A 12,218-nucleotide genomic window follows, 5' to 3' on the forward strand; every position below is an offset into this window, starting at 1 on the left:
ACATTTTGGTTGTGAAGGTAAGCATGTGACTAGAGGTCAGAGGACAGTCTGGCTTTTACATGGCTTCTGCAGATTGGAACTCAAGTCAGCAGAATTTGCTGCAAGTTATTTCACCTGCTGAGCCATCTCCCTGGCCTGGGTAGTCCACATTTTAAAAAACCCATCATAAGGAATTCTACATTTCCTGGCAACAATCTTTCAAAAGTTTTGGAAGGTTATGGATTTTAAGAGGGAAGTAACAACATAGTCCTGTACAGCCCATGCTGTATAAATGATTAAACAAATTAAAAATGAGTGAGAATTTGCAAATCTCCCTTAGAAAATGATTCGCAGAAACCCGAATCGGGAGGGCAAAGGGGAGGGCGGTAGTTCCTTTGTCTCCATAACCTGCCTGCAGCAAGCAGGGTGGGCCCTTTGTTTGCGAGCTACCCAAGCAGCACGGAGTTTCGATCTGGGCACCGGGAGAGACATCATTGGGGTGAGTGAGTGCAGCGGCAGCCGGGAACAGGGAACTCAGATGTTCCTCATCCCTCCTACACTTCCTGGTCATCCTGCAGGGGCTATACTGCCCGATACCTCCTCTCTCTTCTTATCCCATCCAGCTTACATCCAGATCCCCCCACCCCCTGTCTCCCTCCCTCCCTCCCCTCTTTGGAGGCATAGCACCTCCCAGCTCAGCCTGCTTGGGCGCTGGGACCGAACCTGAATCGGGAGGGCAAAGGGGAGGGCGGTAGTTCCTTTGTCTCCATAGCCTGCCTGCAGCAAGCAGGGTGGGCCCTTTGTTTGCAAGCTACCCAAGCAGCACAGAGATCCGATCTGGACACCAGGAGAAATATCACTGGGGAGTGACATCACTGGGAAGGTACATCAGTGGGCAAGAAGAACTGATCCTGTAAGAGAAGATCCATAGGGGAGTATTTGGAGGAAGAGATAGGCAGGCGCCAATGCAAGAATTCACCCAACAATCTGAAAAACAACATGAAACCACCAGAACCCAGCGACCTCACAACAGGAGGACATGAACACCTTAATCAAGAAGAAGTAGAAAAAACTGGCTTTATGAAAGTGATAGAGGCCCTTAAACAGCATATAAAAAACACCCTTATAGAAATAGATGAGAAGTATAACAGAAAGTTTGAGGAATTGAGTAAATCAGTGAATGATACCCTAGGAAACCAAGGAAAAACAATCAAGCAGATAATGGAAACAGTTCATGACTTGAAAACTGAAATGGAGGCAAAGAAGAAAACACAAACAGAGGGCCGGCTGGACATGGAAAATCTGGGTAAATGAATAGAGACTACAGAAACAAGCATAACCAGCAGAATACAAGAGATAGAAGAAAGAATCTCAGATTCTGAAGATAACATAGGGAAAATAAACGCACTGATCAAAGAAAACAGCAAGTCCAACAAACTCTCATCACAAAACATTCAGGAAATTTGGGACACAATAAAAAGACCAAACCTAAGAATAATTGGAGTAGAAGAAGGAGAAGAAGTGCAGCTCAACGGTACAGAAAATATACTTAATAAAATTATAGAAGAAAACTTTCCCAACCTGAAGAAAGATGTACCTATGAAGGTTCAAGAAGCATACAGAACACCGAATAGGCTGGATCAAAAAAAAAAAAAAACATCCCCTCGCCATATAATAATCAAAACACAAAGCATACAGAATAAAGAAAGAATATTAAGAGCCGCAAAGGAAAAAGGCCAAGTTACTTATAAAGGTAAACCTATCAGACTTACACCTGACTTCTCTATGGAAACCATGAAAGCCAGAAGGTCCTGGATAGATGTACTGCAAAAACTAAGAGACCATGGATGCAAGCCCAGACTACTGTACCCAGCCAAGCTTTCGCTCACTATTAATGGAGAAAACAAAATTTTCCAGGACAAAAACAAATTTAAACAATACGCAGCCACAAATCCAGCCTTACAGAAAATAATAGAAGGAAAATCACTAACCAAGGAGTCCAACAATGACCACAATAACTCAGACATCTAGAGACCCTTCACCAGCGCAACTCAAAGAAGGGAAACACACAAACCCTACGACTAAAAAAGTGACCGGAGTTAACAACCACTGGTCATTAATATCACTTAATGTCAATGGGCTCAACTCACCTATAAAAAGGCACAGGCTAAGAGATTGGATACGAAAACAGGATCCAATATTCTGCTGTTTACAAGAAACACACCTCAACCACAAAGACAGGCACCTACTCAGAGTAAAGGGCTGGGGAAAGGCTTATCAAGCAAATGGACCTAAGAAACAAGCAGGTGTGGCCATACTAATTTCTAACAAAGTTGACTTCAAACTAAAATCAACCAGAAGAGATGGAGAGGGACATTTTATACTCAGAACAGGAACAATTCATCAGGATGAAGTCTCAATCCTGAATATATACGCCCCTAATATAAAAGCACCCACGTATGTAAAAGAGGCATTACCAAAACTCAAGACAGCCATCAAACTGCACACACTAATAGTAGGAGACTTCAACACTCCTCTCTCACCAATGGACAGGTCAATCAAACAGAAACCTAACAGAGAAATTAGAGAATTAATGGAGGTAATGAAACAAATGGACTTAACAGACATCTATAGATTATTCCACCCAAAGAGGAAAGAATATACCTTCTTCTCTGCAGCTCATGGAACCTTCTCGAAAATTGACCACATACTCGGTAGCAAAGCTAACTTACAGTTACAAAAAAATATTAGTAACCATCTGTGTCTTATCAGATCACCATGGATTAAAGTTAGAATTCAACAACAATGCTACCCCCAGAAAGCCTACAAACTCATGGAAACTACACAGTCAACTACTGAACCATACCTGGATTAAGGAAGAAATACAGAAAGAAAATACAGTCTTCCTTGAATTCAATGAAAATAAAGAAACAACATACTCGAACTTATGGGACACTATAAAAGCAGCCCTGAGAGGAAAGTTCATCGCACTAAGTGCCCACTTAAACAAAACAGAGAAAGCACATATTGGAGACTTAACAGCCCACCTGAAAGCTCTTGAAAAAAAGAAGCAGACTCACCTGGGAGGAGTAGGAGACTGGAAATAATCAAACTGAGGGCTGAAATCAACAAAATAGAAACACAGAAAACAATCCAAAGAATCAATGAAACAAAAAGCTGGTTCCTGGAGAAAATCAACAAGATTGACAAACCACTATCCAAACTAATCAAACGGCAGAGAGAGAATATGCAAATTAATAAGATCAGAAATGAAAAGGGGGACATAACCACAAACACAGAGGAAATTCAGAGAATCATCAGATCTTACTACAAAAGCCTGTATAACACAAAACTGGAAAATGTAAAAGAAATGGACACTTTTTTAGATAAATACCATATACCAAAGTTAAACCAGGACCAGGTGAACAATCTAAATAGACCTGTTAGTCGCGAAGAATTAGAAGCTGTTATCAAAAACCTCCCTACCAAAAAAAGCCCAGGACCAGATGGTTTCAATGCGGAATTCTACCAGAACTTCCAAGAAGAGCTAATACCTATACTCCTTAATGTATTCCACAATATAGAAACAGAAGGGTCATTACCTAATTCCTTCTATGAAGCTACAGTTACTCTGATACCAAAACCACACAAAGACTCAACCAGGAAAGAGAATTACAGGCCAATCTCACTCATGAACATCGACGCAAAAATCCTCAACAAAATACTGGCAAACCGAATCCAAGAACACATCCGAAAAATTATCCATTATGATCAAGTAGGCTTCATCCCAGAGATGCAGGGCTGGTTCAACATACGAAAATCTATCAATGTAATCCAGCATATAAATAAACTGAAAGAAAAAAAACCATATGATCATTTCATTAGATGCTGAAAAAGCATTTGACAAAATTCAACATCCATTTATGATAAAAGTATTGGAGAGATTAGGGATACAAGGGTCATACCTAAATATAATAAAAGCTATTTACAGCAAACCGACAGCTAACATCAAACTAAATGGAGAGAAACTCAAAGCCATCCTGCTAAACTCAGGGACACGAAAAGGCTGTCCACTCTCTCCATACCTCTTCAATATTGTGCTTGAAGTTTTAGCAATAGCAATAAGACAACATAAGGGGATCAAGGGGATTCTAATTGGAAAGGAAGAAGTTAAACTTTCGTTATGTGCAGATGATATGATAGTGTACATAAGCGACCCCAAAAACTCCACCAAAGAACTTTTACAGCTGATAAACAGCTTTAGTAATGTGGCAGGATACAAGATCAACTCCAAAAAAATCAGTCGCCCTCTTATACACAAAGGATATGGAAGCAGAGAGGGAAATCAGAGAAGCTTCACAATTCACGATAGCCACAAACAGCATAAAATATCTTGGGGTAAATCTAACCAAGGAAGTGAAAGATCTATTTGACAAGAACTTTAAGGCATTGAAGAAAGAAATTGAAGAGGATACCAGAAAATGGATGGACCTCCCTTGCTCTTGGAGTGGGAGGATCAACATAGTAAAAATGGCAATTCTACCAAAGGCAATTTATAGATTCAATGCAATCCCCATCATGATCCCATCAAAATTCTTCACAGATCTGGAGAGGACAATAATCAACTTTATATGGAAAAACAAAAAACCCAGGATAGCCAAAACAATCCTATACAATAAAGGATCTTCTGGAGGCATTACCATCCCTGACTTTAAACTCTATTACAGAGCTACAGTAATGAAAACAGTGTGGTATTGGCATAAAAACAGAGAAGTTGACCAATGGAATTGTATAGAAGACCCGGATTTTAACCCACAAACCTATGAACACCTCACTTTCGATAAAGGAGTTAAAAGTATACAATGGAAGAAAGAATGCATCTTCAACAAATGGTGCTGGCACAACTGGATGTCAACCTGTAGAAGAATGAAAATAGACCCATATCTATCACCATGCACAAAACTCAAGTCCAAATGGATTAAAGACCTCACTATCAGCCCGAACACACTGAACCTGATAGAAGAGAAATTCGGAAGTACCCTACAACAGATGGGCACAGGAGATCGCTTCCTATGTATAACCCCAGCAGCACAGACATTAAGGACAACATTGAATAAATGGGACCTACTAAAACTGAGAAGCTTCTGTAAAGCAAAGGACACTGTCACTAAGACAAAAAGGCAACCTACTGACTGGGAGAAGATCTTCACCAACCCCGCAACAGACAAAGGTCTGATCTTCAAAATATATAGAGAACTCAAGAAACTAGACTTTAAAGTGCTAATTAACCCAATTAAAAAAATGGGGCACTGATCTGAACAGAGAATTCTCAACAGAAGAAGTTCAAATGGCCAAAAGACACTTAAGGTTATGCTCAACTTCTTTAGCAATCAGGGAAATGCAAATCAAAACAACTTTGAGATATCATCTTACACCTGTCAGAATGGCTAAAGTCAAAAACACCAATGATAGCCTGTGCTGGAGAGGCTGTGGAGGAAGGGGTACCCTCATCCATTGCTGGTGGGAATGCAATCTTGTGCAACCACTGTGGAAATCAGTGTTTTGGTTTCTCAGGAAATTCGGGATCAACCTACCCCTGGACCCAGCAATACCACTCTTGGGAATACACCCAAGAGATGCCCTATCATATGACAAAAGCATTTGTTCAACTATGTTCATAGCAGTACTATTTGTAATAGCCAGAACCTGGAAACAACCTAGATGCCCTTCAATGGAAGAATGGATGAAGAAAGTATGGAGTATACACACATTAGTGTACTATGCTGCGGTAAAAAACAACGACGTCTCGAATTTTGCATGTAAATGGATGGAAATAGAAAACACTATTCTGAGTGAGGTTTCCCAGACCCAAAAAGATGAACATGCGATGTACTCACTCATAATTGGTTTCTAGCCATAAATAAGGGTCACGGAGACTACAATTGGTGAACCTAAAGAAACTAAATAAGAAGGTGAACCAAAGGAAAAACATATAGTTGTCCTCTTGGCTATGGGAAGTAGACAAAATTGCCGGGGAGAAAATTGGGATCTTGGGTGTGGGGTGGGATGGGGGTAAGGGGAGATGGGAAGAGAAAAGGGAGAAGGGGAGGATGGGGGAAACTTGGGGGAAAAGGAGGATTGGGATAAAGGAAGGTTGGATAGGGGAGCACGGAAGCACAATTCTTAGTTAAGGGAGCCACCTTAGGGTTGGCAAGAGACTTGAACCTAGAGTGGCTCCCAGGTGCCCAAGCCGAGGTCCCCAGTTAGTTCCTTGGGCAGGTGAGGATAGGGAACCTGAAATGACCCTATCCTATAGCAATACTGACGAATATCTTTCATACCACCATAGAACCTTCATCTGGTGATGGATGGAGATAGAGACAGAGACCCACACTGGAGCACTTGTCTGAGCTCCCTAGGTCCCAATGAGGAGCGGAAGGAGGGAGAAGATGAGCAAGGAAGTCGGGACCACGAGGGGTGCACCCACCCACTGAGACAGTGGGGCTGATCTAGTGGGAGCTCACCAAGGCCAGCTGGACTGTGACTGAAAAAGCATGGGATAAAACCGGACTCTCTGAACATGGCAAACAATGAGGGCTGATGAGAAGCCAAGGACAATGGCATGGGGTTTAGACCCTACTTCATGTTCTGGCTTTGTGGGAGCCTAGCCAGTTTGGTTGTTCATCTTCGTAGACATGGACGGAGGGGGGCGGACCTTGGACTTTCCACAGGGCAGGGAACCCGGAGGACTGCTCTGTGGACTGGAGAGGGAGGGGGAGAGGAGTAGGGGGAGGGGGAGAAGGGCGGGAGGAGGGGGAGGGAAATGGGAGGCTGGGAGGAGGCGGATACTTTTTTTTCCTTTTCTCAATAAAAAAAATGTTAAAAAAAAAGAAAAGAAAATGATTCGCAATATGTGTACGCATTACCTTCCTCCAGGAGCGTCACTTCCTGTTTGATTGCTTCAAACCAATATATGTATGGAAAAAAAAGGTGTGTGGAAGTATAAACAATAATTTTACGGTAGAGAAACAGACAAACAGTATTTCACTTGGGCGATGAAAGCTAATACCATTAATGACACCTGCTAGGATGGCTATAATTAAAGCGAGTATAGAAAAATGATGGGAATATAAAATTGTCCGGTGTCTTCAGTCGTATGTGTAGCACGTACTCCTTCAAGACATTCAATTAGATGTGCATTTCATCTCTGTGGTATACTTCTCCAAAACCAATACCAGTAAGGAAAATATCAGATAAACCCAAACTGGCGGGTTCTAAAAAGGAACCGACAAGGATCTACAAACTGTGAAGGTCCTAAGAATGAAAGGAAACTAAGAAATCAATAGGCCAGAGGAAACACAGGGGGAATGGTAATGAAAGGTAGAGTAGTATCCTCGAATGACTCCCAGAGCAGAAAAGAACATTAGTAACAGACCAACAACAAATCAAACAAAATAAGAATGGTCTCTAGTTCAATAGTAATGTGGAATCCCTAATTTTGATGTAAAAAAATCATGGTTATGTGGCAGGTTAACCTCAGGTGAAACAAGGAACTCTCAGCAATATCTCTGCAACTTCTACATTATTATACAAATAGTTCAAAATAAGAAGTTTATTCAAAAAAGGAATATTCTCAAGATTCATTTAAAAGGATTTAAGGGGCCATAATTTAACTATTCATTGATGGTTGTTGGTGAGAAGAGAGAAAAATAAGACAGGAGAATGGAACAAATGAAGCTTTGTTTGACTTTAGCAGTGATGTTCTTTTATACATAATTTAATTATCTGGATGAAAAGAAAAATTTCCCAGAGGGCACAATGTGGAGGCAAAGGTGAGGGTTGGGGTTATTCTGATGGACAAGAAGGGACTTAAGAGAGGGAGAAGAGAGAAGGGAAGGGGTTAGGGAAAGAGAAGAGAGAGAGAAAAGAAAAAAGATAGGAGGGATGGAGAGGGGGAATGAGAGAGAGATTTGGGAAGGCTAGAATATAGGCCTGGGTGGAGAAATAGTAAGGAACAAAGTGGAGGGACTTATCTTTTTCCATATCGGTCCATATTCAGTAGATTGTACTCTCTTCCTCCATTTTAAATTATTGTGTGTGTGCACAGTGTTTATGCATGGTGTGTGTGTGTGTGTGTGTGTGTGTATACATGTGTGTATGTGTGATCAGAAGGGATAATGCATATAATGTGTGTAAGTAATGTGGAGAGATCAAAGGACAACTCTGTGGAGTTTATTCTCTCCTTTCACCTTTATGTAAGTTCAGAGATTGAATTCAGGTCACCAGACTTGCATGACAAATGCTGTTACCCAATGAGCCCTTTCTTCGGCCCTGTACTTACAATTATTTTTCTGTGTGTGAATAAAAGATGAATTGCTAGGTTACTTGTGGAACTGAGTAAAAGACATCTACAAATTGAATGCTACTGCTCTTGCTGCTCTTCCACTGAAGCTCGACATCGACTGTCATCTAATCAAGGGACCTAGCGCCCAGTGAGTTGCTAGTAATTGGTGTCACAAGGAGTACAATTTACAGCATTAGCTAGTCTGTGTATCACAGTCTGGGATCACACAGATATCCGGTGAGGGTGCGGCTAAATAGAATTTCAGGTTTGGTGAGTGCTAGGAAGAAAACGGAAAGCATTTTTAGAGGTTAAAGCTTTACTTCACACTTGGACTTGGTACATGAGTGTGGCTTCTCTAAGGAGGGGATATTTAAGTCGCCATGGAAAGACTGAACTGTTGAGAGTGGAAGGACTTGTGGCGGGTGCTGGAGAGTGTTTCAAGTGATGAGAGAAATGCCATGAAGAGAGGAAACTGGTGGGAAGAGCTATTAGGACCATTGAATTGCAGGTTGAATGTCCTGCTCTAGATTACACACGTGGTTGTTGACAAATGAGAGGATAATGAGCTCTGTCCAGAGACAGAAATTTGAAAAGAAGGTTTGTGGAGTTTCTAAGTGGCCTTTAGCCATCTGACAGGTTCTTCTTTCTTCCAAATCACTTCTTTAACTAGACTTTTCAGTACTGAAACAAGTACCTGCAGAAACATTTCAACAGAAAGATAGCTTTCGTTTTATGGTTTTTGAGGTTTCAGTCTGTGGTCCCTTATCTCCATCACTGCCAGTTTTTGATGAGGCATAGCATGATGGTAGAGAAGACACACTTCAGAACTACACCCATGGTGACCCCTTTCCTCCAGTTAGGCCCTGCCCACTAAACTTTTTACCACCTTCTCAAAAAAGTGCCACCTGCTGGAGACCAAGCCTTCCATGCATGAGTCTGTGGGGGACATTTTCTGTTCAGATCATAAAAGTCACCCCAAATGATTTCCCACACAAATCTTTGATGCTATTCTCTTGTTTGTAGAATAATTTTGTTGGCATATAACTTTTGTACACAGTTTGAGTTTCATGAGTACATTTTCACACACACACTCACACGTGCACACACACACAGGATCATGCTCAATTACATATCTCTCTATCCTCCCTAGTTTTCTTTGCCTATTATTCCCCTGAATTCTCCTGGACAGTTTCACTTCGATTTTCCTGTCAAATAAATAATTTTATTTTTCTATATGTGGCATTCAGTTATCCCAGGATCTTTGTTGGAGATATAAACTTTTCTCCAGTGTGTATTTTGTTTTTATTTTTGGTGACTTTGTCAAATACAGATAGCTATAATTTCATGGTTTCTGTTTTGCTCCATTTACCTACATGTCTCTTTTTGTGCCACTGCAACGCTGTTTTTATGACTACAGCTCTGTAATAAATCTTCAGGTCTGGAATAGCAATCACTACAACATTATTGTACACACACACACACACACACACACACATAACAACAATAATGAGAAAAGAGGTCTTGAATTTTAAAAAGAACAAGGAGGGTTATATGGGAGGATTTGGAGGGAAATACATGTGTGAATGTATATGTATAGTTTTATGTATTTACACAAAATCTAGGATCCACAAATGAGAGAAAACACGAGATATTTGTAATTCTATGTATACTGGCTAGTTTTATATCAACTTTACACAAATTAGAGTCTTTTGGGAAGAATGAAACTTAACTGAGAAAATATTCTCACCGAATTGCCCTGTAGTTCTTGGTTGATGAATGGTGTGGGTGGGTGGGTGGGGGGCAGACCACAGTGGGCAGTGACACCCCTGGGCTGGTGGTCCTGAATGGTAGAAGAAAACAGGGTGAGCAAGCCATGAAGAGCGAGCGAGCTAGTAAAAAGCACGTGTCCAAGGCCTCTGCATCAGTTCATATGTCAAGGTTTCTGCCTAGAGTGTGTGCCCTGACTTCCCTGGATGATGTAACGATGCCATAAACCCATCTCCTCCGCAAGTTACTACTTTCTGTTACTGTTTTTATCACAGCAATAGAAAAGTAACTAAGATACCGACTCTTACCTTAATTTGCTTATTATGACAATCTTCATTCACACACGTGTGCGTGTACGTATGTTTGGGCATGTAAGTGCTGGTGCCCACGGAGGCCAGAGTCATTGGATTACCCTGGGGCTGGGGTTTACAGGCAACTGTATGCTTCTGGATGTGGGTGCTAGGAACTGAACTTAGATCTTCTGAAAGAGCAGTGCCAACTGTTCAGTCATCTCTCCAACCCCAAGACCAATGCATTTCCTGGTAGTTACGCAACCTAACTCCAAACACAGGGAAATATCTAGCTTGAATGATATTGAGAATCTCTTCTGGCCAAATCTTTTGGATACTAGAGACTGCTGAGCAAGGTGGGGAGGTAGCATCCAAAGGTGTTTTACAGGTAGTGTGGCTATGCCTCTGTGACTGAGCTTTTATGAGAAAGGAGTCTTTGAAGGTCAGATGATGATACTGGGAGAGAAACTTGTCAGAGAAAGACCAGGCAGTGGATGTTGAAAAGACAGAGGACAGAACAGTCTGGGTAGTTCTGACACCTTTTCCTTAATCCTCCTTTTACTGTGGGGTTGGCTTCCTTCAATAGAAAGTGCTATCATTTCTGAGACTTTTGGACATGGTGTAATGGTAAGGGAACGAGTTGTGAGGTTTTGATAGCCTTATCAAATTATCTTTCATCTTTGAGCCTGAATTTTCCCACCTGGAATACAAGAACCGTGATTTTTTTCCTGGCGACATAGGAGTACTGATGAGATTATGTAATGTGGAGGACAAGAGGAACCAAGCGTGACATACACTAGGCCGACAGTGCACATTCTCTATCCTTATTTTCTCCCATCGACTGAAAATACAAATGGATTTTGGATTGTCCAGGACCTGCGTACTTCTGTGAGGCTAAATTATAGAACCACTCAACTGGAAGAGCTGTTAGCGATCTGTTGCCCTTCCTTAATCTGATGCAAGAAGAAATTAGGACCCAAGGGATACAAGTACATTTGGAGGAAAAGAAAAAGCTTTCATAAAAGTCAACAGTGTGATAGGTGGTCCAGAAGGGGTTCAGAGCATCCACAATGCCATGTGAGTGGCGTGCATTGGAAGTCTGACAAGGAGGAGGAAGATGGGAGGAGCTTCAAGGCTACAAAAAAGGCAAATATCAGGATATAATGTGCTTTAAATGTTAAAGTCAGGAGTTTGGGGTTTACTGAGACTATCATTGTTCATTAAGATGATAATATAAGCCATACATGGAATTTAAAATTTCATAAAAGTTATACCACTAAAAGAAAAAGGAGGAGGCTGGATCAGGAGTGGAACCCGTGCTTAGTGCCTGAGAGATCCTGAGTTCCATTCCCAGGACCAAATCAATCATTAAAAGAAGAAAGTTATATCTAAAATATTATAATTTTAACATGCAGTAAGTACCAACAGCTATCACTGACATTTAAATGTTTTCTGGACATTAGGTCATTATGTCTTTACAGGGAGAACATATTTGAATTTGAAATAGTCACATTACAATGGCTCAGAACCACTTGGGGATGAGGGTAGGTTTAATGCAAATGTATCGCTGCAGAACAGGTATGATATAGGCTTCAAACAAAAAGTCTATTTATGACACCAAAGGTACTTTGAGACAAGAGCCCGTCACCGAGGATTGCTATGTGTAACTGTTGGGGTTATGTGTGGCACGAGCACTGAAACGCAGTCCCCAATTCCACCCCGACACAGCACTGACAGCACAGAGGGGAAAGAAGGCTGGGAGAGTTTTCTCTTTTTCACTAGATTGTGTTCTGGCAGCACTCCCTAAGAATACCAGATCAGTGTCTGAGAAACATCAC

Source organism: Microtus oregoni, unplaced genomic scaffold, assembly GCF_018167655.1.
Source record: "Microtus oregoni isolate MIOR12 unplaced genomic scaffold, Mior012 000121F_001, whole genome shotgun sequence".
NCBI lineage: Eukaryota > Metazoa > Chordata > Mammalia > Rodentia > Cricetidae > Microtus > Microtus oregoni.